Source organism: Panulirus ornatus, chromosome 43 (genome assembly GCF_036320965.1).
Source record: "Panulirus ornatus isolate Po-2019 chromosome 43, ASM3632096v1, whole genome shotgun sequence".
Classification (NCBI taxonomy): domain Eukaryota; kingdom Metazoa; phylum Arthropoda; class Malacostraca; order Decapoda; family Palinuridae; genus Panulirus; species Panulirus ornatus.
This window is the reverse complement of record NC_092266.1, coordinates 2,987,636-3,011,876: the sequence shown is the minus strand read 5'-3', so window position 1 is coordinate 3,011,876 and position 24,241 is coordinate 2,987,636. Positions and strand designations below refer to the sequence as shown.

General features: G+C 40.5%; 1 pseudogene; it reads left to right on the top strand.

The window, feature by feature from the left end:
- The window catches only part of LOC139762282 (uncharacterized), a 45,499-nt pseudogene extending 23,592 nt beyond the window's left edge, over positions 1-21,907 (top strand).
- Positions 21,908-24,241: the final 2,334 nt, after the last annotated feature.

Genomic DNA, 24,241 nt, shown 5'->3' with positions numbered 1-24,241 from the left:
CCCAAAACACTTGCCTCTCATGATCTTTCTTCTCATGCCCAGGTGCATATGCACCAATAATCACCCACCTCTCTCCATCAACTTTCAATTTTACCCATATTAATCGAGAATTTACTTTCTTACATTCTATCACATACTCCCACAACTCCTGTTTCAGGAGTATTGCTACTCCTTCCCTTGCTCTTGTCCTCTCACTAACCCCTGACTTCACTCCCCAGACATTTCCAAACCACTCTTCCCCTTTACCCTTGAGCTTCGTTTCACTCAGAGCCAAAACATCCAGGTTCCTTTCCTCAAACATACTACCTATCTCTCCTTTTTTCACATCTTGGTTACATCCACACACATTTAGGCACCCCACTCTGAGCCTTCGAGGAGGATGATCACTCCCCGCGTGACTCCTTCTTCTGTTTCCCATTTTAGAAAGTTAATACAAGGAGGGGAGGATTTCCGGCCCCCCGCTCCCGTCCCCTCTAGTCGCTTTCTACGACACGCGAGGAATACGTGGGAAGTATTCTTTCACCCCTATCCCCAGGGATAATATACATATATATATATACATACACACACACACACACACACACACACATATGCACATACACACACACACACACACACACATATATATACATATGAAAAAATGTAAGAACAATTTAGAAACAAACTTTTAGCTTGAAATGAATGAAAAAAAAAAAAAATGAATGTCACATAATGGTTCAACCTCTGGCTATGGAAAAGGAAATGTACAATTTATTCACACAAACGTCAATAGCAGTTCTCATCAATTTCACCACTGTGTCAATAAGCTTCAATGTCTAAGCTACATTTTTCTCCAACTTCACTATTTTCTTGTCAAAAACACCATGCATGAAAACTATCACTCCATTAACACAACTATAATCATTTACTTCCCCTTTAAAAATGTTACAAGATGGAGGATCAGGTGTTACTCGTCAAGCAGCAGCACAGCAGTTGGGTGAAGTAGTGCGTCTTCACCCATATGAGCTCAGTTCACTCCTCAGTCGCATTCATACTTATTTAAGCTCAAAATCATGGGATGTCAGGATTGCTGCTGGGCTTGCAGTTGAGGCTATAACTGATAATGTGCCACAGTGGAATCCTCAGCCTTTACCAGTTGAACAGGAATTCCAAAATGAAGACTTTATCAAGCCATCATCTGGTAGATTGTCACTTGGAAAATTTAGTATCAGCCATGTTCTCCAGAAAGGTTCATATCTCATGGCTGCAGATGAAAAATTTTTTGAGGCAGAGGATGAAAAGATTCTGTCTTTATGGCACCCGCCAGGGAGACTCGGTCTGGACTTCAGCGCCTCTTCCCAGTATCCAGTCTTAAAGACAGGACTCGTGTTCGTCGCAGGATGTAGCAGCTCAACAGAGGTCAAGGTCAGTAAGGACGATGGCGAGCTGGAACCATCAGGATGCAACACCATACAAGGAGGAGAAGAATCGTGTTGGGTGGAGAGCGCGCTGGAGGACGGGTTCGGCAAATGAGGAAGAAGACCGATTTTCGACGATGAAGGCCTGCACTGTGGCTGAGAGATTGACTTGAGGAGGCAGAAGTGATATTGTGACAGTGATTGTGTCAGCGTCGCGTCGCCTCGCCGCAGTGTATCGAGACAGACTATATATATATATGCTATATATATATATATATCAGGTGTTTGCTTTGAAGAATGTATGTGAGAAATACTTAGAAAAGCAAATGGATTTGTATGTAGCATTTATGGATCTGGAGAAGGCATATGATAGAGTTGATAGAGATGCTCTGTGGAAGGTATTAAGAATATATGGTGTGGGAGGAAAGTTGTTAGAAGCAGTGAAAAGTTTTTATCGAGGATGTAAGGCATGTGTACGTGTAGGAAGAGAGGAAAGTGATTGGTTCTCAGTGAATAGGTTTGTGGCAGGGGTGTGTGATGTCTCCATGGTTGTTTAATTTGTTTATGGATGGGGTTGTTAGGGAGGTAAATGCAAGAGTTTTGGAAAGAGGGGCAAGTATGAAGTCTGTTGGGGATGAGAGAGCTTGGGAAGTGAGTCAGTTGTTGTTCGCTGATGATACAGCGCTGGTGGCTGATTCATGTGAGAAACTGCAGAAGCTGGTGACTGAGTTTGGTAAAGTGTGTGGAAGAAGAAAGTTAAGAGTAAATGTGAATAAGAGCAAGGTTATTAGGTACAGTAGGGTTGAGGGTCAAGTCAATTGGGAGGTGAGTTTGAATGGAGAAAAACTGGAGGAAGTGAAGTGTTTTAGATATCTGGGAGTGGATCTGGCAGCGGATGGAACCATGGAAGCGGAAGTGGATCATAGGGTGGGGGAGGGGGGGAAATTCTGGGGGCCTTGAAGAATGTGTGGAAGTCGAGAACATTATCTCGGAAAGCAAAAATGGGTATGTTTGAAGGAATAGTGGTTCCAACAATGTTGTATGGTTGCCGAGGCGTGGCTATGGATAGAGTTGTGCGCAGGAGGATGGATGTGCTGGAGATGAGATGTTTGAGGACAATGTGTGGTGTGAGGTGGTTTGATCGAGTGAGTAACGTAAGGGTAAGAGAGATGTGTGGAAATAAAAAGAGCGTGGTTGAGAGAGCAGAAGAGGGTGTTTTGAAGTGGTTTGGGCACATGGAGAGAATGAGTGAGGAAAGATTGACCAAGAGGATATATGTGTCGGAGGTGGAGGGAACGAGGAGAAGAGGGAGACCAAATTGGAGGTGGAAAGATGGAGTGAAAAAGATTTTGTGTGATCGGGGCCTGAACATGCAGGAGGGTGAAAGGAGGGCAAGGAATAGAGTGAATTGGAGCGATGTGGTATACCGGGGTTGACGTGCTGTCAATGGATTGAATCAAGGCATGTGAAGCGTCTGGGGTAAACCATGGAAAGCTGTGTAGGTATGTATATTTGCGTGTGTGGCCGTATGTATATACATGTGTATGGGGGGTGGTTGGGCCATTTCTTTCGTCTGTTTCCTTGCGGTAACTCGCAAACGCGGGAGACAGCGACAAGTATAATAAAAATATAAAATATAAATATATATATATATGTGTATATATATTTATTATTATTTATTATATATATATATATATATATATATATATATATATATATATATATATATATATATATATATATATATATATATATATATATATATATATATATATATATATATATATATATATATATATTGTCCCTGTGGATAGGGGATTAAGAATACTTCCCACGTATTCCCTGCGTGTCGTAGAAGTCGACTAAAAGGGTAGGGAGCGGGGGGCTGGAAATCCTCCCCTCTCGTTTTTTTTTTTTTTTTTAATTTTCCAAAAGAAGGAACAGAGGGGGCCAGGTGAGGATATTCAAAAAAGGCCCAGTCCTCTGCTCTTAACGCTACCTCGCTAACGCGGGAAATGGCGAATAGTATGAAAAGAAAAAAATATATATATATCCCTGGGGATAGGGGAGAAAGAATACTTCCTACGTATTCCCTGCGTGTCGTACAAGGCGGCTAAAAGGGAAGGGAGCGGAGGGCTGGAAATCATCCCCTCTCGTTTTTTTTTTTTTTTATTTTCCAAAAGAAGGGACAGAGAAGGAGGACAGGAGAGGATATTCCATCAAAGGTCCAGTCCTCTGTTCTCCTCGCTAATGCGGGAGATGGCGAACAGTATGAAAGAAAAAAAATATATATATATATATATATATATATATATATATATATATATATATATATATATATATATATATATATATATATATATATATATATATATATATATATATATATATATATTTTTTTATCTGCGCGTTGGTCTTCCACATTAGCTCCGGACCTATCCCTGGGGATAGGGGAGAAAGAATACTTCCCACGTATTCCCTGCGTGTCGTAGAAGGCGACTAAAAGGGGAGGGAGCGGGGGGCTGGAAATCTTCCCCTCTCGTTTTTTTTTTTTTTTTTAATTTTCCAAAACAAGGAACAGAGAAGGGGGCCAGGTGAGGATATTCCCTCCAAGGCCCAGTCCTCTGTTCTTAACGCTACCTCGCTAACGCGGGAAATGGCGAATAGTTTGAAAAGAAAGAAAGAATATATATATATTATTTATTTTGCTTTGTCGCTGTCTCCCGCGTTAGCGAGGTAGCGCAAGGAAATAGACGAAAGAATGGCCCAACCCACCCACATACACATGTATATACATACACGTCCACACCCGCAAATATACATACCTATACATCTCAATGTATACATATATATACCCACACAGACATATACATATATGTCCATGCACATAATTCATACCGTCTGCCTTTATTCATTCCCATCGCCACCCCACCACACATGGAATAACAACACCCTCCCCCTCATGTGTGCGGGGTAGCGCTAGGAAAAGACAAGAAAGGCTCCATATGTTCACATTCAGTCTCTAGCTGTCATGTAATAATGGACTGAAACCACAACTCCCTTTCCACATCCAGGCCACACAGAAATTTCCATGACTTACTCCAGACGCTTCAAACGTCCTTGTTCAATCCATTGACAGCACGTCGACCCCGGCATACCACACCGTTCAAATTCACTCTATTCCTTGCATGCCTTTCACCCTCCTGCATGTTCAGCCCCCGATCACTCAAAATCTTTTTCACCCCATCTTTCCACCTCCAATTTGGTCTCCCACTTCTCCTCGTTCCCTCCACCTCTGACACATATATCTTCTTGGTCAATCTTTCCTCACTCATTCTCTCCATGTGAACAAACCATTTCAAAACACCCTCTTCTGCTCTCTCAACCACACTCTTTTTATTACCACACATCTCTCTTACCCTTACATTACTTACTCGATCTAACCACCTCACACTACATATTGCCCTCAAACATCTCATTTCCAGCACATCCACCCTCCTGCGCACAACTCTATCCATAGCCCACGCCTCGCAACCATACAACATTGTTGGAACCAGTATTCCTTCAAACATACCCATTTTTGCTTTCAGAGATAATGTCCTCGACTTCCACACATTCATCAAGGCTCCCAGAATTTTCGCCCCCTCCCCCACCCTATGATTCACTTCCGCTTCCATGGTTCCATCCGGTGCGAAATCCACTCCATTATATCTAAAACACTTCACTTCCTCCAGTTTTTCTCCATTCAAACGTACCTCCCAATTGACTTGACCCTCAACCGTACTATACCTAATAACCTTACTCTTATTCTCATTTACTTTCAACTTTCTTCTTTCACACACTTTACAAAACTCAGTCATCAGCTTCTGCAGTTTCTCACATGAATCAGCTACCGGCGCTGTATCATCAGCGAACAACAACTGATTCACTTCCCAAGCTCTCTCATCCGCAACAGCCTGCATATTTGCCCCTCTTTCCAAAACTCTTGCATTCACCTCCCTAACAACCCCATCCATAAACAAATTAAACAACCATGGAGACATCACACACCCCTGCCGCAAACCTACATTCGCTGAGAACCAATAAGTTTCCTCTCTTCCTACACGTACACATGCCTTACATCCTTGATTAAAAACTTTTCACTGCTTCTAACAACTTGCCTCTCACATCATATATCCTTAATACCTTCCACAGAGCATCTCTATCAACTCTATCATATGCCTTCTCCAGATCCATAAATGCTACATACAAATCCATTTGCTTTTCTAAGTATTTCTCACAAACATTCTTCAAAGCAAACACCTGATCCACACATCCTCTAACACTCTCAGCACATTAACATCCAAAAGTCTCTCTTTCGCGCGCCAGTCAATTAACACGTAATCCAATAACGCTCTCTGGCCATCTCTCCTACTTACATACGTATACTTATGTATTTTCCCCTTTTAAACTAAGTATTGAAAAGATATATATATATATATATATATATATATATATATATATATATGTATATATATATATATATATATATATATATATATATATATATATATATATATATATATATATATATATATATATATATATATATATATATATATTTCTTTTTTTTTTATTTTTTTTTGTCGCTGTCTCCCGCGCCTGCGAGGTAGTGCAAGGAAACAGACGAAAGAAATGGCCCAACCCACCCCCACACACATGCACACACACACACGTCCACACACGCAAACATACACACCCACACATCCCAACGTAAAGACATATATACACACACAGACACACACATATACACACACATGCACACAATTAACACTGTCTGCCCCTACTCACCCCAATCGCCACACCGCCACACACGGAATAACATCCCCCCCCCCTCCCTCATGTGCGCCAGGCAGCGCCAGGAAAACACAAAGAAGGCCCCATTTGCTCGCACTCATTCTCCAGCTGTCATGCAATAATGCCCGAAACCACAGCTCCCTTTCCACATCCAGGCCCCACAGAACTTTCCATGGTTTACCCCAGACGCTTCACATGCCCTGATTCAGTCCATTGACAGCACGTCAACCCCGGTATACCACATCGATACAATTCACTCTATTCATTGCCCGCCTTTCACCTTCCTGCATGTTCAGGCCCCGTTGCACTCAAAATCTTTTTCACTCCATCTTTCCACCTCCAATTTGGTCTCCCACCTTTCGTTCCCTCCACCTCTGACATATATATCCTCTTGGTCAATCTTTCCTCACTCATTCTCTCCATGTGACCAAATCATTTCAAAACACCGCCTTCTGCTCTCTCAACCATACTCTTTTTATTACCACACATCTCTCTCACCCTTACATTACTTACTCGATCAAACCACCTCACACCACATATTGTCCTCAAACATCTCATTTCCAGCACATCCACCCTCCTGCGCACAACTCTATACATAGCCCACGCCTCGCAACCATACAACATTGTTGGAACCACTATTCCTTCAAACATACCCATTTTTGCTTTCCGAGATAATGTTCTCGACTTCCAAACATTCTTCAAGGCTCCCAGAATTTTCGCCCCCTTCCCCACCCTATGATTCACTTCCGCTTCCATGGTTCCATCCGCTGCCAGATCCACTCCCAGATATCTAAAACACTTCACTTCCTCCAGTTTCTCTCCATTCAAACTTATCTCCCAGTTGACTTGACCCTCAACCCTACTGTACCTAATAACCTTGCTCTTCTATACGTTTACTCTTAAGTTTCTTCTTTCACACACTTTATCAAACTAAGTCACCAGCTTTTGTAGTTTCTCGCATGAATCAGCCACCAGCGCTGTATCATCAGCGAACAACAACTGACTCACTTCCCAAGCTCTCTCATCCACAACAGACTGCATACTTGTCCCTCTTTCCAAAAATCTTGCATTCACCTCCCTAACAACCCCATCCATAAACAAATTAAACAACCATGGAGACATCACACACCCCTGCCGCAAACCTACATTCACTGAGAACCAATCACTTTCCTCTCTTCCTACACGTACACATGCCTTACATCCTCGATAAAAAACTTTTCACTGCTTCTAACAACTTGCCTCCCACAACATATATTCTTAATACCTTCCACAGAGCATCTCTATCAACTCTATCATATGCCTTCTCCAGATCCATAAATGTTACATACAAATCCATTTTCTTTCCTAAGTATTTCTCACATACATTCTTCAAAGCAAACACCTGATCCACACATCCTCTATTACTTCTGAAACCACACTGTTCTTCTCCAATCTGATGCTGTGTACATGCCTTTACCCTCTTAATCAATACCCTCCCATATAATTTCCCAGGAATACTCAACAAACTTATACCTCTGTAATTTGAGCACTCCCTTTTAACTCCTTTGCCGTTGTACAATGGCACCATGCAAGCATTTCACCGATCCTCAGGCACCTCACCATGAATCATACTTACATTAAATAACCTTACCAACCAGTCAACAATACAGTCACCCCCTTTTTTAATAAATTCCACTGCAGTACCATCCAAACCTGCTGCCTTGCCGGCTTTCATCTTCCGCAAAGCTTTTAGTACTTCTTCTCTGTTTACCAAATCATTTTCACTAACCCTCTCAGTTTGCACACCACCTCGACCAAAACACCCTATATCTGCCACTCTATCATCAACACATTCAACAAACCTTCAAAATACTCAATCCATCTCCTCACATCACCACTACTTGTTGTCACCTCCTCATTAGCCCCCGTTTACTGAAGTTCCCATTTGCTCCCTTGTCTTACGCACTTTACTTACCTCCTTCCAAAACATCTTTTTATTCTCCTTAAAATTTAATGATACTCTCTCAACCTAACTGTCATTTGCCCTCTTTTTCACCTCTTGCACCTTTCTTTTGACCTCCTGCCTCTTTCTTTTATACATCTCCCACTCATTTGCATTTTTCCCTGCAAAAATCGTCCAAATGCCTCTCTCTTCTCTTTCACTAATAATCTTACCTCTTCAACTCACCACTCACTACCCTTTCTAATCAATCCACCTGTCACGCTTCTCATGCCACAAGCATCTTTTGCGCAAGCCATCACTGCTTCCCTAAATACATCCCATTCCTCCCTCACTTCCCTTACTTCCTTTGCTCTCACCTTTTTCCATTCTGTAATCAGTCCTCTCCTGGTACCTTCGTCACACAAGTCTCCTTTCCAAGCTCACTTACTCTCACCACTCTCTTCACCCCAACATTCTCTCTTCTTTTCTGAAAACCCCTACAAATCTTCACCTTCTCCACAAGATAATGATCAGACATCCCTGAAGTTGCACCTCTCAGCACATTAACATCCAAAAGTCTCTCTTTCGCGCGCCTATCAATTAGAACATAATCCAATAACGCTCTTTGGCCATCTCTCCTACTTACATACGTATACTTATGTATATCTCTCTTTTCAAACCAGGTATTCCCAATCACCAGTCCTTTCTCAGCACACAAATCCACAAGCTCTTCACCATTTCCATTTACAATACTGAACACCCCATGTATACCAATTATTTCCCCAACTGCCACATTACTCACCTTTGTATTCAAATCACCCATCACTATAAACCGGTCTTGTGATTCAAACCACTAACACACTCATTCAGCTGCCCCCAAAACACCTGCCTCTCATGATCTTTCTTCTCATGCCCAGGTGCATATGCACCAATAATCACCCATCTCTCTCAATCAACTTTCAGTTTTACCCATATCATAGATATATATATATATATATATATATATATATATATATATATATATATATATATATATATATATATATATATATATTTTTTTTTTTTTTATACTATTCGCCATTTCCCGCGTTTGCGAGGTAGCGTTAAGAACAGAGGACTAGGCCTTAGAGGGAAAATCCTCACCTGGCCCCCTTCTCTGTTCCTTCTTTTGGAAAAGTAAAAAAAAAAAAACGAGAGGGGAGGATTTCCAGCCACCCGCTCCCTCCCCTTTTAGTCGCCTTCTATATATATATATATATATATATATATATATATATATATATATATATGGGTAGGTATGTATATACATGTGTATGGGGATGGGTTAGGCCATTTCTTTCGTCTGTTTCCATGCGCTACCTCGCAAACGCGGGAGACAGCGACAAAGCAAAAAAAAAGAATATATATATATATATATATATATATATATATATATATACCTGTGGAAGGTATTAAGAATATAAGGTGTGGGAGGCAAATTGTTAGAAGCAGTGAAAAGTTTTTATCGAGGATGTAAGGCATGTGTACGTGTAGGAAGAGAGGAAAGTGATTGGTTCTCAGTGAATGTAGGTTTGCGGAAGGGGTGTGTGATGTCTCCATGGTTGTTTAATTTGTTTATGGATGGGGTTGTTAGGGAGGTGAATGCAAGAGTTTTGGAAAGAGGGGCAAGTATGAAGTCTGTTGGGGATGATAGAGCTTGGGAAGTGAGTCAGTTGTTGTTCGCTGATGATACAGCGCTGGTGGCTGATTCATGTGAGAAACTGCAGAAGCTGGTGACTGAGTTTGGTAAAGTGTGTGAAAGAAGAAAGTTAAGAGTAAATGTGAATAAGAGCAAGGTTATTAGGTACAGTAGGGTTGAGGGTCATGTTAATTGGGAGGTAAGTTTGAATGGAGAAAAAATGGAGGAAGTAAAGTGTTTTAGATATCTGGGAGTGGATCTGGCAGCGGATGGAACCATGGAAGCGGAAGTGGATCATAGGGTGGGGGAGCGGGCGAAAATCCTGGGAGCTTTGAAGAATGTGTGGAAGTCGAGAACATTATCTCGGAAAGCAAAAATGGGTATGTTTGAAGGAATAGTTGTTCCAACAATGTTGTATGGTTGCGAGGCGTGGGCTATGGATAGAGTTGTGCGCAGGAGGATGGATGTGCTGGAAATGAGATGTTTGAGGACAATGTGTGGTGTGAGGTGGTTTGATCGAGTAAGTAACGTAAGGGTAAGAGAGATGTGTGGAAATAAAAGGGGCGTGGTTGAGAGAGCAGAAGAGGGTGTTTTGAAATGGTTTGGGCACATGGAGAGAATGAGTGAGGAAAGATTGACCAAGAGGATATATGTGTCAGAGGTGGAGGGAACGAGGAGAAGTAGGAGACCTAATTGGAGGTGGAAAGATGGAGTGAAAAAGATTTTGTGTGATCGGGGCCTGAACATGCAGGAGGGTGAAAGGAGGGCAAGGAATAGAGTGAATTGGATCGATGTGGTATACCGGGGTTGACGTGCTGTCAGTGGATTGAATCAGGGCATGTGAAGCGTCTGGGGTAAACCATGGAAAGCTGTGTAGGTATGTATATTTGCGTGTGTGGACGTATGCATACACATGTGTATGGGGGTGGGTTGGGTGGGTTCTTTCGTCTGTTTCCTTGCGCTACCTCGCAAACGCGGGAGACAGCGACAAAGCAAAATATATATATATATATATATATATCTATATATATATATATATATATATATATATATATATATATATATATATATATATATATATATATATATATATATATATATATATATATAAACCAGGTATTCCCAATCATCAGTCCTTTTTCAGCACATAAATCTACAAGCTCTTCACCATTTCCATTTACAACACTGAACACCCCATGTATACCAATTATTCCCTCAACTGCCACATTACTCACCTTTGCATTCAAATCACCCATCACTATAACCCGGTCTCGTGCATCAAAACCACTCACACACTCAATCAGCTGCTCCCAAAACACTTGCCTCTCATGATCTTTCTTCTCATGCCCAGGTGCATATGCACCAATAATCACCCACCTCTCTCCATCAACTTTCAGTTTTACCCATAATCGAGAATTTACTTTCTTACATTCTATCACATACTCCCACAACTCCTGTTTCAGGAGTATTGCTACTCCTTCCCTTGCTCTTGTCCTCTCACTAACCCCTGACTTTACTCCCCAGACATTCCCAAACCACTCTTCCCCTTTACCCTTGAGCTTCGTTTCACTCAGAGCCAAAACATCCAGGTTCCTTTCCTCAAACATACTCCCTATCTCTCCTTTTTTCACATCTTGGTTACATCCACACACATTTAGGCACCCCACTCTGAGCCTTCGAGGAGGATGAGCACTCCCCGCGTGACTCCTTCTTCTGTTTCCCATTTTAGAAAGTTAATACAAGGAGGGGAGGATTTCTGGTTTAAAAAGCGAGATATTCATAAGTATCCTTATGTAAGTAGGAGAGATAGCCAGAGAGCGTTATTGGATTACGTGTTAATTGACAGGCGTGCGAAAGAGAGACTTTTGGATGTTAATGTGCTGAGAGGTGCAACTGGAGGGATGTCTGATCATTATCTTGTGGAGGCTAAGGTGAAGATTTGTATGGGTTTTCAGAAAATAAGAGTGAATGTTGGGGTGAAGAGGGTGGTGAGAGTAAGTGAGCTTGGGAAGGAGACCTGTGTGAGGAAGTACCAGGAGAGACTGAGTACAGAATGGAAAAAGGTGAGAACAATGGAAGTAAGGGGAGTGGGGGAGGAATGGGATGTATTTAGGGAATCAGTGATGGATTGCGCAAAAGATGCTTGTGGCATGAGGTGGTGGCAGGTGGGTTGATTAGAAAGGGTAGTGAGTGGTGGGATGAAGAAGTAAGAGCATTAGTGAAAGAGAAGAGAGAGGCATTTGGACGATTTTTACAGGGAAAAAATGCAATTGAGTGGGAGATGTATAAAAGAAAGAGACAGGAGGTCAAGAGAAAGGTGCAAGAGGTGAAAAAAAGGGCAAATGAGAGTTGGGGTGAGAGAGTATCATTAAATTTTAGGGAGAATAAAAAGATGTTCTTTAAGGAGGTAAATAAAGTGCGTAAGACAAGGGAGCAAATGGGAACTTCAGTGAAGGGCGCAAATAGGGAGGTGATAACAAGTAGTGGTGATGTGAGAAGGAGATGGAGTGAGTATTTTGAAGGTTTGTTGAATGTGTTTGATGATAGAGTGGCAGATATAGGGTGTTTTGGTCGAGGTGGTGTGCAAAGTGAGAGGGTTAGTGAAAATGATTTGGTAAACAGAGAAGAGGTAGTGAAAGCTTTGCGGAAGATGAAAGCCGGCAAGGCAGCAGGTTTGGATGGTTTTGCAGTGGAATTTATTAAAAAAGGGGGTGACTGTATTGTTGACTGGTTGGTAAGGTTATTTAATGTATGTATGACTCATGGTGAGGTGCCTGAGGATTGGCGGAATGCGTGCATAGTGCCGTTGTACAAAGGCAAAGGGGATAAGAGTGAGTGCTCAAATTACAGAGGTATAAGTTTGTTGAGTATTCCTGGTAAATTATATGGGAGGGTATTGATTGAGAGGGTGAAGGCATGTACAGAGCATCAGATTGGGGAAGAGCAGTGTGGTTTCAGAAGTGGTAGAGGATGTGTGGATCAGGTGTTTGCTTTGAAGAATGTATGTGAGAAATACTTAGAAAAGCAAATGGATTTGTATGTAGCTTTTATGGATCTGGAGAAGGCATATGATAGAGTTGATAGAGATGCTCTGTGGAAGGTATTAAGAATATATGGTGTGGGAGGAAAGTTGTTAGAAGCAGTGAAAAGTTTTTATCGAGGATGTAAGGCATGTGTACGTGTAGGAAGAGAGGAAAGTGATTGGTTCTCAGTGAATGTAGGTTTGTGGCAGGGGTGTGTGATGTCTCCATGGTTGTTTAATTTGTTTATGGATGGGGTTGTTAGGGAGGTAAATGCAAGAGTTTTGGAAAGAGGGGCAAGTATGAAGTCTGTTGGGGATGAGAGAGCTTGGGAAGTGAGTCAGTTGTTGTTCGCTGATGATACAGCGCTGGTGGCTGATTCATGTGAGAAACTGCAGAAGCTGGTGATTGAGTTTGGTAAAGAGTGTGGAAGAAGAAAGTTAAGAGTAAATGTGAATAAGAGCAAGGTTATTAGGTACAGTAGGGTTGAGGGTCAAGTCAATTAGGAGGTGAGTTTGAATGGAGAAAAACTGGAGGAAGTGAAGTGTTTTAGATATCTGGGAGTGGATCTGGCAGCGGATGGAACCATGGAAGCGGAAGTGGTTCATAGGGTGGGGGAGGGGGCGAAAATTCTGGGGGCCTTGAAGAATGTGTGGAAGTCGAGAACATTATCTCGGAAAGGAAAAATGGGTATGTTTGAAGGAATAGTTGTTCCAACAATGTTGTATGGTTGCGAGGCGTGGGCTATGGATAGAGTTGTGCGCAGGAGGATGGATGTGATGGAAATGACATGTTTGAGGACAATGTATGGTGTGAGGTGGTTTGATCGAGTGAGTAACGTAAGGGTAAGAGAGATGTGTGGAAATAAAAAGAGCGTGGTTGAGAGAGCAGAAGAGGGTGTTTTGAAGTGGTTTGGGCACATGGAGAGAATGAGTGAGGAAAGATTGACCAAGAGGATATATGTGTCGGAGGTGGAGGGAACGAGGAGAAGAGGGAGACCAAATTGGAGGTGGAAAGATGGAGTGAAAAAGATTTTGTGTGATCGGGGCCTGAACATGCAGGAGGGTGAAAGGAGGGCAAGGAATAGAGTGAATTGGAGCGATGTGGTATACCGGGGTTGACGTGCTGTCAATGGATTGAATCAAGGCATGTGAAGCGTCTGGGGTAAACCATGGAAAGCTGTGTAGGTATGTATATTTGCGTGTGTGGACGTATGTATATACAAGTGTATGGGGGGCTGGGGTTGGGCCATTTCTTTCGTCTGTTTCCTTGCGCTACCTCGCAAACGCGGGAGACAGCGACAAAGTATAATAATAATAATAATATATATATATATATATGTATATATATATTTATATATATTTATATATATATATATATATATATATATATATATATATATATATATATATATATATATATATATATATATATATATATATATATATATATATATTTATACATATATATATATATATATATATATATATATATATATATATATATATATATATATATATATATATATATATATATATATATATATATATATATATATATATATATATATATATATATATATATATATATTATCCCTGGGGATAGGGGAGAAAGAATTCTTCCCACGTATTCCCTGCGTGTCGTAGAAGGCGACTAAAAGGGGAGGGAGCGGGGGGGCATTAAATCCTTCCATCTCGTTTTTTTTTAATTTTCCAAGAGAAGGAACAGAGAAGGGTGCCAGGTGAGGATATTCCCTCAAAGGCCCAGTCCTCTGTTCTTAACGCTACCTTGCTAACGCGGGAAATGGCGAATAGTTTGAAAAAAAACTATTTATAATATATATATATATATATATATATATATATATATATATATATATATATATATATATATATATATATATATATATATATACATAATTTTATTTTGATATCATTTTACAGAAAGAATACTTCCCACCCATTCCTCACTTTTCGTAGAAGGCGACTAAAAGGGACGGGAGCGAGGGGCTAGAAACCCTCCCCTCCTTGTATTTTCACTTTCTAAAAGGGGAAACAAAATAAGGAGTCATGCGGGGAGTGCTCATCCTCCTCGAAGGCTCAGATTGGGGTATTTAAATGTTTGTGAATGTAACCAAAACGAGAAAAAAGGAAATTTAGGTAGTATGTTTGAGGAAAGGAACCTGGATGTTTTGGCTCTGACTAAAACGAATCTCAAGGGTAATGGGGAAGACTGCTTTGGGAATGTCTTAGGAGTAAAGTCAGGGGTTAGTGAGAGGACAAGAGCAAGGGAAGGAGTAGCACTACTGAAACAGGAGTGGTGTAAGTATGTGATGGAGTGTAAGAAAGTAAACCATAGATTGATATGGGTAAAACTGAAAGTTGATGGAGAGATATGGGTGATTATTGGTGCATATGCACATGGGCATGAGAAGAAAGGATCATGAGAGTCAAGTGTTTTGGGAGCAGCTGAATGAGCGTGTTAGTGGTTTTGATGCATGAAACAGGGTTATAGTGATGGGTGATTTGAATGCAAAGGTGAGTAACGTGACAATTGAGGGAATAATTGGTATACATCGGGTGTTCAGTGTTGTAAATGGTAATGGTGAATTGCTTGTAGATTTATGTGCTGAAAAAGGACTGGTGATGGGGAATACCTGGTTAAAAAAGAGAGATATTCATAAGTATACGTATGTAAGTAGGAGAGATGGCCAGAGAGCGTTATTGGATGACGTGTTGATTGATAGGCGCGCGAAAGAGAGACTTTTAGGTGTTAATTCGCTGAGAGGTGCAACTGGAGGGATGTCTGATCATTATCTTGTGGAGGCGAAGGTGAAGATTTGTGGAGGTTTCCAGAAAAGAAGACAGAGTATTGGGGTGAAGAGAGTGGTGGGAGTAAGTGAGCTTGGGAAGGAGACTTTTGTGAGGAAGTACCAGGAGAGACTGAATACATAATGAAAAAGGTGAAAGCAAAGGACGTAAAGGGAGTGGCGGAGGAATGGGATGTATTTAGGGAAGCAGTGATGGCTTGCGCAAAAGATACTTGTGGCATGAGAAGCGTGGGAGGTGGGCAGATTAAAAAGGGTAAGGCGTGGTGGGTTGAAGAGGTAAGATTATTAGTGAAAGAGAAGAGAGAGGCATTTGGACGATTTTTGCAGGGAAATAATGCAAATGAGTGGGAGGTGTATAAAAGAAAGAGGCAGGAGGTCAAGAGAAAGGTGCAAGAGGTGAAAAAGAGGGCAAATGAGAGTTGGGGTGAGAGAATATCATTAAATTTTAGGGAAAATAAAAAGATGTCTTAGAAGGAAGTAAAAAAGTGAGAAAGACAAGTGAACAAATGGGAACTTCAGTGAAGGGGGCCAGTGGGGAGGTAATAACAAGTAGTGGTGATGTGAGAAGGAGATGGAGTGAGTATTTTCAAGGTTTGTTGAATGTGTTTGATGATAGAGTGGTAGATATAGGGTGTTTTGGTAGAGGTGGTGTGCAAAGTGAGAGGGTTAGGAAAAATGATTTGGTAAACAGAGAAGAGGTAGTAATAGCTTTGCGGAAGGTGAAAGCCGGCAAGGCAGCAGGTTTGGATGGTATTGCAGTGGAATTTATTAATAAAGGGGGTGACTGTATTGTTGACTGGTTGGTAAGGTTATCTAATGTATGTATGATTCATGGTGAGGTGCCTGAGGATCGGCGGAATACTTGCATAGTGCCATTGTACAAAGGCAAAGGGGATAAGAGTGAGTGCTCAAATTACAGAGGTATAAGTTTGTTGAGTATTTCTGGTAAAATATATGGGAGGGTATTGATTGAGAAAGTGAAGGCATGTACAGAGCATCAGATTGGGGAAGAACAGTGTGGTTTCAGAAGTGTTAGAGGATGTGTGGATCAGGTGTTTGCTTTGAAGAATGTATGTGAGAAATACTTAGAAAAGCAAATGGATTTGTATGTAGCATTTATGGATCTGGAGAAGGCATGTGATAGAGTTGATAGAGATGTTCTGTGGAAGGTATTAAGAAGATATAGTGTGGGAAGCAAGTTGTTAGAAGCAGTGAAAAGTTTTTAACGAGGATGTAAGGCATGTGTACGTGTAGGAAGAGAGGAAGGTGATTGGTTCTCAGTGAATGTAGGCTTGCGGCAGGGGTGTGTAATGTCTCCATGGTTGTTTAATTTGTTTATGGATGGAGTTGTTAGGGAGATTAATGCAAGAGTTTTGGAAAGAGGGGCAAGTATGCAGTGTGTTGTGGATGAGAGAGCTTGGGAAGTGCGTCAGTTGTTGTTCGCTGATGATACAGCGCTTGTGGCTGATTCATGTGAGAAACTTCAGAAGCTAGTGACTGAGTTTGATAGTGTGTGAAAGAAGAAAATTGAGAGTAAATGTGAATTAGAGTAAGGTTATTAGGTACAGTACGGTTGAGGGTTAAGTAAATTCGGAGGTAAGTTTGAATGGAGAAAAACTGGAGGAAGTGAAGTGTTTTCGATATCTTGGAGAGGATTTGGCAGCGGATGGAACCATGGAAGCGGAAGTGAATCATAGGGTGGAGGAGGGAGCGAAAATTCTGGGAGCGTTGAAGAATGTTTGGAAGTCGAGAACATTATCTCGGAAAGGAAAAATGAGTATGTTTGAAGGAATAGTGGATCCAATAAGGTTGTATAGTTGCGAGGCGTGGGCTATGGATAGAGTTGTGCGCAGGAGGGTGGATGTTCTGGAAATGAGATGTTTGAGGACAATATGTGGTTTGAGGTGGTTTGATCGAGTAAGTAATAATCGGGTAAGCGATATGTTTGGTAATAAAAAGAGTGTGGTTGAGAGAGCAGAAGAGGGTGTTTTGAAATGGTTTGGTCACATGGAGAGAGTAAAGTGAGGAAATATTGACCAAGAGGATATATGTGTCGGAGGTGGAGGGAACGAGAAGTGGTAGACCAAATTGGAGGTGGAAAGATGGAGTGAAAAAGATATTGAGTGAACGGTGCCTGAACATGCAGGAGGGTGAAAGGAGTGCAAGGAATAGAGTGAATTGGAACGATGTGGTATACCGGGGTTGACGTGCTGTCAATGGATTGAATCAGGGCATGTGAAGCGTCTGGGGTAAACCATGGAAAGTTCTGTGGGGCCTGGATGTGGAAAGGGAGCTGTGGTTTCGGTGCATTATACATGACAGCTAGAGACTGAGTGTGAACGCATGGGGCCTTTGTTGTCTTTTTCTAGCGCTACATCGCACAGATGAGGGGGGAGGGTCTTGTTTTTCCGTGTGTGGCGGGGTGGCGATGGGAATGAATAAAGGCAGACAGTATGAATTATATACATGGGTATATATACATTGAGATATATAGGTATGTATATGTGCTGTGCGTGGACATGTATGTATATACATATGTATGTGGGTTGTGTTGGGCCATTCTTTCGTCTGTTTCCTTGCGCTACCTCGCTAACGCGGGAGACAGCGACAGACAAAGCAAGTCAAATAGAATAAATAACATATGTATGTATATATATATATATATATATATATATATATATATATATATATATATATATATATATATATATATATATATATATATATTAGAAAGTTTGGATGAAAAAAAATCGTCATTTTTTAATGTTTGTACCGGTTTATAAGTATGTTTGTACCGGTTTATAAGTATGTTTGTACCGGTTTATAAGTATGTTTGTACCGGTTTATAAGTATGTTTGTACCGGTTTATAAGTATGTTTGTACCGGTTTATAAGTATGTTTGTACCGGTTTATAAGTATGTTTGTACCGGTTTATAAGTATGTTTGTACCGGTTTATAAGTATGTTTGTACGGGTTTATAAGTATGTTTGTACGGGTTTATAAGTATGTTTGTACCGGTTTATAAGTATGTTTGTACGGGTTTATAAGTATGTTTGTACCGGTTTATAAGTATGTTTGTACCGGTTTATAAGTATGTTTGTACCGGTTTATAAGTATGTTTGTACGGGTTTATAAGTATGTTTGTACCGGTTTATAAGTATGTTTGTACGGGTTTATAAGTATGTTTGTACCGGTTTATAAGTATGTTTGTACCGGTTTATAAGTATGTTTGTACCGGTTTATAAGTATGTTTGTACCGGTTTATAAGTATGTTTGTACCGGTTTATAAGTATGTTTGTTCTATCTCTGGGATTGATTTTTGATATTAATGCCTATACGAGAAAACTGTCTAGAAAAGTACAAAGGTATTATCAGGGATACATAGTCCAACTGTATTATAGAGTATATTACAAAACTACATACCATAAGAACATGAGAAGTAAGGACACTGCAAGAGGCGTATTGGCCCGAGCTAGGCAGGTCCTGAGTCTGTCCACAAACCAACTGCCTGTACCCATAAACACATCCAACCTTCGTTTAAAGCTAACTAAAGAACTAACTTCAACTACTGTACTTGACAGCTTGTTCCATAAATCTACTACCCTATTCCCGAACCAATATCTACCCACATCCGACCTGAATCTATCTAAATCCATTATTTTTGGTCCTACCCAGTGGCGTCATTCTAAGAACTTTATTCATGTTACCTCTATGTATGGTCTTCACCTATTCAAAAACTTCATTCACATCCCCTCTAGACCTTCTCCTCTTAAATGACTGCAAATTCAGCCTTTTTTACCTTTCTTCATAAGTGAGGTTTCTAATTCCAGGAATCATTTATGTTATTCGCATTTGTGCTCTCTCTCTCTCTCTCTCTCTCTCTCTCTCTCTCTCTCTCTCTCTCTCTCTCTCTCTCTCTCTCTCTCTCTCTCTCTCTCTCTCTAATAATCATTATTAACTGCATAGTATGGAGCCCAAAACTAAACCGCATGATTCAAATGTGAGTCTCACCAATTCAAGATAATGTTGTAATAATACTCTAGGAGTTTCATTGCTAACAGTCCCATTAATGAACCCAAACATACTATTAGCCTTATTACACACTTTAATACATTGTTGCCGCGGCTTAAGATCCTCGCTCACTCCACCTGAAGTACGTGGCATTGTTGATCTGATTAACATGTAATGGCAGACCTGAAAATACACACACACACACACACACACACACACACACACACACACACACACACACACACACACACACACACACACACACACACACACGTACAAATTCTCTCTACTTCTCTCTTTTCATTTCTCGTATCTTTTATTTTTTGCATTATACACAATAACTACTCCTATATTTGTTCTCTTTACTCGTATATTTCAATAAGGTAAATTAAAGCTTAAGTCCATGTAATTTGTTTAGTAAATCGTAATGAGATCTTTTTCTCCTCTGTGTCTGTTGGACCCGAGGAAAGTAAAACCACTTCTCATTATTGACAATAGTGTTTTAGGGTTAAGTAAGCAATGGTTTCATCAATATAGACTTTGGTAAAGAGAAATTGATATCAAATCTAAGGAGTTCATGATCAGGCAAATAAATGATCCTAGCCCTCTTAGCAAAATCTAATCTATTATTTACATTATATGGCGAGATTCTTTTTCCTTTAACGTAGCTGAGATGCCCCTACCCTCAAAAACTTTCATTGACTTAATAAAACTTTGTTGACAATAACGTTTTCCAAGATGCTGAGGGTGATTCTTATTGAAAGAAATTCGGTTTAGCCATGATAAATTCCCTCACTCCCATTCTCAGTAACTTATTCATGGAATACTGAGATCCAAACTTCAGTTAGTAACAGTCCAAAAATATGGTTAAGATACGTTAACGATGTGTGGTCCTTATGGCCATCTTACCAAGATCATGATGTTTTCTTTAATGAATTACGATTCATCCCACCATCAAGTTTAAGACTAAATGGAAACACAAAGGCAAATCACCCTTCCTTAATGTGGTGATAATTAGGTATTTTGATTAGTTATCCTTTAAGATCTACAGGAAGCCTACCAGTGCTGAGAGTTATATTCATTATTTTTCAGGATGTGGGAAAACAGGATCCCAGCTCCAGGTGTGGTGTGCAGGAACAGTTCCCCAGTGCTACGTCTGGTGTGTGAGGGACACAATACCTATGTGTGAGATGTGATGTGTGAAGGAACGCCATGCCCAAGCAGAGATACGGAACTCTTATCACAGTATCCTCATCCCGGTACAAGCTTGCGGTGTGTGGGACATAGTACTACCTGCCAGGTCTGGTATGTGAGGAACAGAGTACCTCAGTGCCAGTGCAATACTGGTGAGTGTGAGATGAAATGGCTTAGTGTCAGATGTGGTGTGTGGTGAGACAGTACCCCAGTGTCGGTGTAGGTGTGGTGTTACACCGTCCTAGTGCCTTGTGGGAGTCTGGTAACACAGTACCCCAGTGTCAGTGTAGGTGTGGTGGTACAGCGCTCAAGTGCCAACACTACCTTCCTTCACCACCTACGTACACTACTCACCCTCATTGCCGACCTACAAGACCTTCCTTCACTACGGTGAGGTGTCTGGTGACATCAGTACCCCAGTGTTAGTGTAGGTGTGGTATGGTGGTACAGGACCCTCGTGACAGGTGTGGTGTGTGGTGAGACACTACCACAGATTTAGTGTATGTGTGGTGCCACAGGACCCTTGTGCCAGGTGCAGTGCCTAGTGACACAGTACCACAGTGCTAAGCCTGTTGTGTAGTGACACAATCGCCAAGCTTCTCTGCAGGTCTGGTCTGCAGAGACACGTTGCCAGTCTTGATGTTTGAGGACAAACTATCTCAACATTAAGTCTGGTTTATGGGAAATTCATTATCTTGTACTATCCATGATGAGTGTAGAATACAGCAGCCCAGTGCCTGGTCTAGTGTGTGGTAGGCACACTGCCTCACCCTCAGGTCTGGTTTATAGTAACACAGGTGTCACCCTCTTGCTCACATATGATTATCTCTGGTGGGTGTCTGCGGCTTATGTAACTTTATGTTCACAACCTTTTGATCAAATATATACATTATGGCCTCAGTAGACCGTGCCATAGTTTACTTGATTTGTAAAAACTCTCACTACAGAAATATCAATTGTTTTGGAACAAAGTATTGATCTACCGTGTTTACTCTATTAGTGATATGTTATCAAAATAGATTGCCTTTTGATTAATCATTTCACGTTTTATTTGCCTGATCAGCAGTATGTCATGTCACTTGCATCTGCTTATAAAAGCAACAGCAGGTCACATGTTATTTACAATGAAAATTAACTATGCATAATGGTATGTACAGACGTGTAGTACAGTATATATAGAGCCTCAACATTAAGCCAGGAGAACTCAGGTTACTGTCTGCAAGCACATAAGGCGAAGTTCCTGAAGGAAACGTGATTTTTCATTAAAATAAGCTCACTGTAGGTAAGTTGTCTGTTTATTGCCATTAGACTGTGTAGAAAACCTTAATACTTATGTGTGGTGGTAACGAGTGGCAACAGTTTGCAGTGTTACACTTGTCGCTGCACCTAATACTAATATTGAACTGTGCATTGTTTTACTGTCATTGTTTCATGAAAGTGAAGCCGTGTACTGGTATCTATAAAGAAATGTGTCGTTTTTGCGACGACATAAAGTATTTTAGATATTGTTAATGTTCGGATGCACGTAAATTTGCTTGATATTTCCATAGTCCAATTAGTTGAGAAACCTGCTCATGACGTTGATAATGTTGAAGATTGAGTAAGTTTGTTACAATTCAATAAACGTTATTTCTTTTATTAAAAGAAAGATTATTGTCTAGATATCCATAGAAAAAACATCTCAGTGATAGTATGGGTGAAGTGTACATACATATCTAGGTGTAGGTGGAGGCCAGTATAGAGCGCACAGTGGGTAAAATACATCAACATAGGAGAGTGACGGGGGAAGGCGAGCGGGCTCAGGCACCCCAAGGGTACACTCCCTTCAGAGGTGGGTCTAGGATACATCATTTACAGTATACTATGCGATACTGATAGTAACATAGATAACAACGTTTGTGTAACACAAAGCAGGTATAACACGACATACAGTATACTGATAGTAACATAGGTAACAACGTTTGTGTAACACAAAGCAGGTATAACACGACGTAGTGTATACTGATAGTAACATAGATAACAACGTTTGTGTAATACGAAGGAGGTATGACATAAGTCATACAGAATATCATCTTAACATTGACATATATACATGGGTAAGTGATGAAACATTTTAGACTTACATTATATACATGAATATACATTTATACAGAGTGTAAATGTGTATTTGAAATAGTGCACAATATGATGTACAGTCGTTAGCAATGATAGCAATATAATAGGTCAAAAGTAATGCGTATGTCAACTGAACTGGTAAGACTGTATGGGGGAGGAGTAATGGGACGTGGAACACAGTAGAGTGACGTGAACTGTTAACTGTTTTCAGGTGCAAATGGTGATTACCACTAATATCATAAGGGAAAGCAACAATGATTTTTATTCGATCAGAAGTAATCACAGAAGTGTGAAGGCTGCGATATCACTGGCCAGGGAAGGTTGGGTGAAAACGGGGTAAGGTGGGTTAGTGTGTCTGGGAGGGGCAGCAGAGGGAGAGGGTGAGTGTCTACAGGTCACAAGACATGACAATTTTCTCGTAAATGTTGCTTGTTCATGTTTGACACAGTTGCTGTGTTTGTATTTAATATATGTTACACAGAATCTTGCATTAACCTCCACAACGGACACTTGCTAATAAAGTGTCATGTAACATAATTATTAAGTGAGGAATTACAGCTGCTGTATGCCTTTGACAGCTGGTCTTACCAACACAACGAAATATTACGTTACTTAACATTCGTTATCACTGCTCTCCTGCTCTGTATCTTCTCGACACACCTATTATCTGCCGTCCGCTCTACATAACCATACCATTCTGTACTTTTTTCATCCATGCGCTTTTTTATTGAATTCTTAACACAATACAACCTTCTCACATCTTCATACTTTACTGTAAACAGCCTCCTAATTGTAACACTAAAATGTAAAAGATTCATCTGTACTGCTCTCATATATATATATATATATATATATATATATATATATATATATATATATATATATATATATATATATATATATATATATATATATATATTTTCTTTCTTTTCTTTTAAACTATTTGCCATTTCCCGCGTTGGCGAGGTAGCGTTAAGAACAGAGGACTGGGCCTTTTTTGGAATATCCTCACCTGGCCCCCTCTGTTCCTTCTTTTGGAAAATTAAAAAAAAAAACGAGAGGGGAGGATTTCCAGCCCCCCGCTCCCTCCCCTTTTAGTCGCCTTCTACGACACGCAGGGAATACGTGGGAAGTATTCTTAATCCCCTATGCCCAGGGATATATATATATATATATATATATATATATATATATATATATATATTATCCCTGGGGATAGGGGATTAAGAATACTTCCCA